Here is an 8427-nt window from a genome sequence, read left to right as displayed (position 1 = left end):
TGCCAAAAATTCAAGTCAGATTCAGAAGAGGGCGTGGAACTGGGGATATCATTGCTGATGTCAGCTAGGTCTTGGCTGAAAGCAAAGAATACCAGAAAGATGTTTTTGTTTCTGCTTTATTGACTATGCAAAGTCATTCTATTGCATTGATCATCATAACATTCTATGGCTAACACTGCAAAGAGTGGGAATTGTAGACCACTGTATTGTGTTCATGAGGAACCTGTGCATAGACCAAGAGGCAGTTGTTCAAACAGAACAAATGGATATGGAATGGTTTAGAATCAAGAAAAGTATGTGCCAGAGTTATATCTTTTTTTTGCCATACCTACTCAGTCTGCATGCAGAGTAAATAATCCAAGAAGCTGAATTATATGAAGAAGAACATGACATCAGGATTGAAGGAATACTCAAATTAACAACCTGAAATACGCAGAAGACACAAGATGACTTGCTGGAAGAACACTTGGAAACTTTCTGACGAAGATCAAAGATGACAGCTTTCAGTATGGATTGCACCTTTTGGTAAAGAAAACAAAAATCCTCACGATTGAACCAATAAATAACACCATGATAAATGGAGAAAAGATTGAAATTGTCAAAGACTTCAGTTTGCTTGAATCCACAATTAACATTCATGGAAGTAGCAGTCAAGGTATCAAAAGATGTATTGCCTTAGATATCTTTAAAGTGTTCAAGAGTAAAGGTACCAGTTTGAGGACTAAGGTGTGTGCCTGACCTGGGCCATGGTATTTTCAATCACTTCATATGCATGTGAAAGTTGGACAAGGAATAAAGAAGACTGGAGAAGAATCGATACATTTGAATTACGATGTTGGAGAAGAATATTGAAAGTACCATGGAATGCTAGAAGAACAAACATCTATCTTGGAAGAATTCTCCATAGAAGTGAAGACTGTGAGATTTCATCTCTTATATTTTGGTTGTATGGTCAGGAAATCTAGTTCCTGGAGAAAGTCATCATGCTCGGTGAAAAGAGAGTCAGTGCAAAAGAGGATGACCCAAAAGATGGATTCATACAGTGGCAACAACAGTGGACTCATAGCAACAGTTGTGAGGATGGCACAGGACTGGGTAGTGTTCACTTCTGTTGTGCATAAGGTTGCTTTAGTTGTAACTGACTCAATCGCACCTAAAACAACAACAGATGAAATGTTGATTGAATGCTAGAGCCATTCTACAATACAAAATGACCTGTGATTGAAGCATTTATTCTTATTCAAGGACTTGCAGTTGCCAAGGTTTTTCTCTAAAATAATTTTTCATCCATTTTACACTTAATTTCTCCTGCTGCTGCCCATCTTCTGACTCATCGTTCCTCTCACCTGGGCCATTGTATCAGAATGGCCTCTCAACAGGTTTCCCGAATCTTCCAATCTTTACACACTCGAATACATTTTTATAGTTGTTCCTAGGTTAATTGGAGTCCTGGTGTGGTGCTGTGGGTTAATGCACTGGACTACAATGTCGGTTTGAATCGCAACGTCAGCGATTCAAGCTCACCAGCCGCTCTTTGGAACCCCTATACAGGGTCGCTATGGGTCAGAACTGACTCAACAGCACGTAACATCAACAAGTAGGTCAATTTTCCTATGATCAAGTTTATTCTTCAGATCAAAAAACTTTTGGTGTCCCTCATTGCTTGTAAAACGTCAAAGGGCTCATTAAAAAACTCCTTTATTCTAAAGTCCCACAATCTGGCTGGTGCCTATAACTATCTGTAACTACCATTACAACTTTACATTTAATTTGTTCCTATGTATACTCAACATTGATGTGAAAGGGAATGATCTGGTGTTTGTTTAAAAGCACCTGTATTGTCCAAACTTTGAGTTTTTGCGGGAACTGTGGTCTAAGGGTAGATTACTCTTCCCACCCTTTACTTAAACACAATGTAATTTTGACCCCTCCAAAACTGAAACTGCATTCTCAAGGCAACATAGATGTTATTTCATCTGGAACCTTGTAATACTTCTGTGGCACAAACATGTACATACTTTATCACTAGCCAGTAAGCATCATATTTGATTCATCTTTGTAGTCCTCAGTTCAGTGGATGCTGTCTTGCAATTAAAAGGAACCAAATAGATATTTTTTTAACTGAAGGAATAATTAATTGCTATGGAGTCATGGTGTGGTGCTGTGGGATAAGTACTAGACTGCAAGGTTGGTTTGAATCACAAGGTCAATGGTTCAAACCCACCATCCGCTCTTTGGAGACCCTATACAGGGTCACTGTCAGTCAGAACCAACCTGATGACACTTAACAACAATCACAAAGATGGAATGAAAGAGCCTTGGTGGTGCAGTGGTTAAAATGCTCCACCCAAAGGTCAGTGGTTTGAACCCACCAGCCCCTCCATGTCAGCCTGCTTCTGTAAAGATTTTCATCCTTGGGAAATGTATGAGGCAGTTCTGTTCTGTTCTGTAGGCTCACTAGAAATTGGAATTGACATGATGACAGTAGAAGGTGGGATGAAGGAGCCCTGGTGGTGCAGTGGTTAAGTGTTTGGCTATTAACCAAAAAGTTGGTGGTTCCAATCCATCAGCTTTTCTGCAGGAGAAAAATGTAGCAGTCGGAAAACCCTACGGGGGCAGTTCTACTCTATCCAATAGGGTTGGTTGCTATGAGTTGGAATCTACTTGACAGCAGCAGGTTTGGGGTGGGTTTTTTGTTTGTTTGTTTTTTTGTATTTTGAAGGTGGGAAGAGAGGGAGGGTGCTACAAGGAAGTATGGTGGGTCTCAGATTTTACCCTGCTTGAAAGCTAACAAGTTAGCCTTATAGAGTTCTGTAGACATTGATAGAAGACACGCGATTGCCATGGTAGAGATGAAGGACAACTTATTACTCATAACAATATCAGTTGTCAGTGTGTCAGCATTTGTCATCAGTTCTCCAAATCCCAAATCCCACAGGGTGATGCAAAGAGAGCCAGGTGATACTTGCACATGTAGTGACTGGAGAGTAGGAGAGTAATCCTAAGCCTAGAGATCCCAAGTCTTTTATAATGGGCAGTAAGGATGCCTGTCCACTCTCCAGAAGGAGATGCTGTCTCTGACTTTCAAGGTCATTCCCTATACAACCACTTGAAAAGAAAGTTTGGAATAAAGTGCGACCAGTACCTTTCTTGCAAGGTATGCAGAAATGGGAGAGAACTGTGAAGAATTTTTTCTCAACAAATAGTCACAGTGCTGTATCTTGAAGGTGAGAGAAAGTTTTCTAGTTAGACTGGGTTGGGTTGGCCTTCCAGAGTGAATGGTATGAATAAGGAGATTAAGGTATACTCTGGACTTGTAGGTAGTTCAACATAACAGATGTGTAGGCTACATTGAAGAGCGGAGTAAAAAGAGAAAGAGCCAGGTCAGAAGAGTTCATGCCATACTTAGAAGCTTGAACTTTGTCCTGGAGACTATAGTTTCCTAAAGGCTGTTCTTTGGAATCATTGATTACAGTGTGTTCTTTGCTGTGTGCCCTATACCAGGTACTTTATATTGCCTTCACAACACAACTGGATAAGCTATGTAACTCTGTCTTCATTTTACAGATGAGCAGATGCTCAGAGATAATCTGCATCACCCAGTATAAAACATGACAAAGTCATACTTCTCTGAGTTAGAGTCCTTGTTCTGAATATGCTTATGAAAAGTAGAAGATATGGTGTGAGAGCTGAGGATGGACAGGTAAAAGTCACAAGATCATTGCTATTAGCCGAAAGTTGGTTCTATGTTTAGAAACATATAAAGCATGTAGAATCATTATATTCTATATTTCTTATGATTTCGTACATTCCATTCTCTCACAGTCTAGCTGATACTCCCAACTTTTCTATGTCTTACATGGTCCAGTAATCCACAGACAACTGGTATATCTGTGTGTTAGAAGAGAAATCTCTCTCTCTCTCTCTTTTTCTCAAATAGCATGGAATTTAACTGAGATAAATATAAACTCCTACTTTTGGGCTAATGCAATTGCATTGGATGGGCAGAAGTCGGGGTGGACATGGGGAAAGCTGACTTGCCTTCAGTTTGTAAGAAAAAGGATCTGAAGGTGTTGACCACAACCATCAACTATGTGTATGACTGTCAGTTTCATCAATGCCAACATGTGCTGTATTCATGGAAGTGGGTTGTCTAGGATAAGAAAGTTTTAAACTCCATATATCCCAATTTGATGATTCATCTCTAGATTCCACATTTAAAGAGGCCAAGACAGCCTGGCATGCAGGCAGAGGATAGTCAAGAGGGTAAAATGTTTGGAAACGATATAATATCAGCAGCAGCCATAGTTAACCCATACTACAGAAGACACAGGCTTGAAGAGGTTAAGAGACTTGTCCAAGGTTGTACAATAAATGATCATTATCACATGATACAGGACCCCAATTTGGGCTTGTCTGATACATGCTTTTATTGCTTCATTTGCATTTGTTTCCCTAACGACACTAAAAGTGGCTTTATCATTAGTTCCTGTCTTTGATAGTATTCATGAGTCTATTAGAGTCCTAAGGAGCTCTGGTAGCATAGTAATTACAAATTGGGCTGCAAACTGCAAAATCAGCAATTCAAAACTACCAGCTGTTCTGTGGGAGAAAGATGAGGCTTTCTGCTCCCATAAAGATTTACAGGCTCGGAAACCCTGTACAGGGTCGCTATGAGTCGGAACCAACTCCACGGCACATAACCACCACCATTAAAGTCCTGGTGTGGTATGGTAGGATAAGCACTGAACTGCTAACAGCAAGATCAGTGGTTCAAATCCACCAATCACTCCTCAGAAACCCTCTACAAGGTCACAATGAGTCAGAACAGACTTGACAGCACTTAACAACAGTGATAGTAGTCAGGGTATGAAATGAATAGAATCGTCCCACCTTTTGTATGTCTTCCATGGTCCAGTAAATCACAGACAACTGGTATAACTGGAATGTGTGTTAGAAAAGAAACATTTATTTGAAGGGGGGGTGATGGTCCTGTGATGTATTTAAGAAATGACAAGCAAAATACATATATGCATGAAAACATGGCAATTGGCTACTTAAATATAACTTCTGCTATATGTACATTAATCATTTCCTACTTTTCAGAAATGAGCCTATCTTCTATAAGAAGCTCTAATGTAACTTAAGGAGAAATAAAGAAAAACAATTAGGAAATGGAAAATTTGAGGATGCTGAAGGGAAGTGTAATGCCAATGATCTATACAGTGAGGCTGAGTGAGCAGAAGCAAAGAAATAAAAGTTGTGGAATTAATTCACAACAAAATAGCTATGAGATTTAGAAAGTCTCCATCCTCCTACTCATTTCTGCTGCAGATTTTCTGACTATTGATGCTCTGTTTGGTAGATGAGAAAAAGAAAAAAGTGGTGATTTGGGGGGAGAGGGAAGGGTATGTTAAGATACTGCCTTCCTGGCTTCAACACCTTCATGCTTCATTAGAGGCACTCCAGGGGTCTAAAGGGACTTCAGCACTCTGTTTCTAGACACACCCATGCTAAGCTTTTATTTAGTGCATTTATAAATCTTTTATGATTCTTCCCAAATAGTGCCCCATACCTCAACACCTTTTATAGCACAAAACAAAGTGCCTTGTTGTATACAGTAGACCACGGAGTCCAAATTTTGGAGGGGAGGAATCAGCTGATTTTCTATTTTTCTCCTGATGAATAGAGTGGTGTTCATATTCCATGGTCTATTTGCATGTTTGTGGTAGGGGTGATATGCAAGTAGGAAAAAGAAAGACCGTTCACAGTTAGAACTTCTGCCTGTACTCTCTGCCCTCCCCATCCTCAGCTCACATGGCCAACATTTCAAGCTTAACACTTCAAGGGAAACAGTGTTATTTGCACTACTCCTAGATGAAATGTTGACGAACATGGAGGGCAGCATGTGTAGTGCCTGATTCGTAACCACTATGCTACCAGAGCTCCTTAGAATAGTTATTTTCAATTGTTTGCTTAAATTTATTCCAATTTTAAGTCTTTGTAACATGAACAAAAATCTAAAGCAGTAGTCTTTTCTACAAAATAAACCAATTATTCTATAATAATGCCTTTTCCCACTTATGTAATGTTCATAGGTTTATTGCTTTTATAAACTTGATCTTTACAATATTTTACCAGCTATTACAATTTTCTTAAAAAGTGTAATCACAAAAGTAGGGAATAAAAACTCATTGGACAATTTCTTTTTCTTAAAGATTTTCTTGTATTCAGTATTAGGTTAATATTTTCTTTGCTGTAGATAAATTAAAAGAACTAACAAATGAGAAAAAAAGACTAAGATTCTAAAAAGTGAGATAGATCATTTGGAGGTATAAATGAGTAATTCAAAGAAAGGAAAAAAGACAAAATAAACATATAGAACTAATAACCTGTAAAAAGAGCCAAGCTAATGTCTTAGAGGAGTCCTGGTGTGGCGCTGTGGGTTAATGCGCCAGACTGCAAAGCCATTTGAACAGCAAGGTCAGCAGTTCAAGCTCACCAGCTGCTCCTTGGAAACCCTATACAGGGTTGCTATGGGTCGGAATTGACTTGACAGCACTTAACAACAACAACAACAATGTCTTAGGAGACATGTTGTTGTTGCTAAGTGTTGTTGAGTCAATTCCAACTCATAGTGACTCTCTATAGAGTTTCTTAAGAGTGGCTGGTGGATTTGAACTGCCGACCTTGCAGTTCAAACTGACCTTGCAGTCAAGTGGAGTATCCTGTAGTGCCACACCAGGAATTAAAGTGAAATTTGCTTTACTTAGTGAGACCTAACTTCATGAGTTTGTAAGGACTCAGCTTACCAGAAAGAATTTATTAAGCCACGAATCAACTTCTTTCCCTCACATAAGATGGGAAAGGTTTCTGATAGCTCATGTTTTTTTCTGTCTGTGTTTACCACTGAGTTAAGTCTCTTTTGAGTTCCCATTTCGCCTGAGAACAGGAATATTTGAAGACTAGATTCATGAGCTTTCTAGTTATTTTGTGAATGTTCCTAAGCAAAACAAATATCCAGGAGCTTATTAAGTTCATGCCTCCTTCACTAAATTATTTTTTGCTTAATATTTGTTTTTTGTTTTTTTATTATAACCAAAATCCAGGTATTAAACTACTGGAAAAACAGTCTTTACTTTAACTACTTAACTTCATTTGATTTGGAAACTTAATTCTATGTGTGAAGGCCTCTTTTTAAGCTTTCTTTTTAATTTTTATGGTCCCTGTAACTATTAGAAGTGAACTCTTTAAACTCCTTTGACTACCTTCTCCAGGTATCTGGTGTGGCACTCTAGGATAAGCACTTGGCCTCAAGCTCAGTTTAAACCACAAGGTTAGCAGTTCAAACTCACCAGCCGCTCTTCAGAAACCCTATACAGGATTGCTATGGGTTGGAACCAACTTGACGGCATTTAACAACAACAAAACACTTAACAACAATATGTTCATCTTAGTCTATAGGAAATTGACTCTCAAATAACTTTTTTAGATATCTGGCGCAGCTTTGAGATGGTGGTGGTTATGTGGTGGAGTCAGTTCTAACTCGTAGCAACCCTGTCTAGGGTTTCCCAAGGCTGTAATTCTTTAAGGGAGCAGAAACCCTCATCTTTCTCCTGCGGAACCTTCCCACTGGTAGTTTCAAAATGTTGACCATGAGATTACCAGCCTGACTCGTAACCACTATGCTACCAGAGCTCCGTTAGCTTTGCGATAGGAAGGTATTTAGTATAAGGAAGCTACCTAGCAATTTATAAAATGAATTTATGAACTTTTGTAAGTTCAGCATGCTGTCTTGTTAAGCCTATGTATTACTTAGGATAAATAACAATGGCTTCTGTAGAATTCTGTAGTTTAACACAATAAAGGTCTATGGTTATATCCACAGGGTCGTTAAGGTTCCTGTCATTAGACAAAAGATACATAAACAATTCCCTTCAATATAAGCCCTTCTTAACCTTGGGCATGGGGTCCTGGTGTGGCACTGTGGGATAACCACAAGGTCAGTGGTTCAAACTTACCAGCTGCTCTTCAGAAACCCTATCATCAGAGTCTCTGTAGTCAATACCAACTAACAACAGCAACCTTGGGCATCTGTTGCATCTACTGTAAAGCAGCACCCTTAAACTTGTTGTTAGGTGCCATCGAGTTGGTACCGACTCCTAACGACCTTATGTACAGCAGAACGAAACACTGCCCGATTCGTGGCCAGCCTCACTACTGTTGCCACGCTGGAGACCATCAATGCTGCCACTTGGCCAATCCATCTTGTTGGAGATCTTCCTCTGACCTTCTACTTTACCAAACATGATGTCCTTATCCAGTGACTGACAATATGTCCAAAGTATGAGAGATGAAGTTTGGCCATCTTGGCCTCCAAGGAGCACTCTGGCTGCACTTCTTCCAAAATGGATCTATTTGTTCTTA

This window comes from Chrysochloris asiatica, unplaced genomic scaffold (genome assembly GCF_000296735.1).
Source record: "Chrysochloris asiatica unplaced genomic scaffold, ChrAsi1.0 scaffold00004, whole genome shotgun sequence".
Taxonomy (NCBI): domain Eukaryota; kingdom Metazoa; phylum Chordata; class Mammalia; order Afrosoricida; family Chrysochloridae; genus Chrysochloris; species Chrysochloris asiatica.
The sequence above is the reverse complement of the archived record's forward strand: the minus strand, read 5'-3'. Positions refer to the sequence as shown.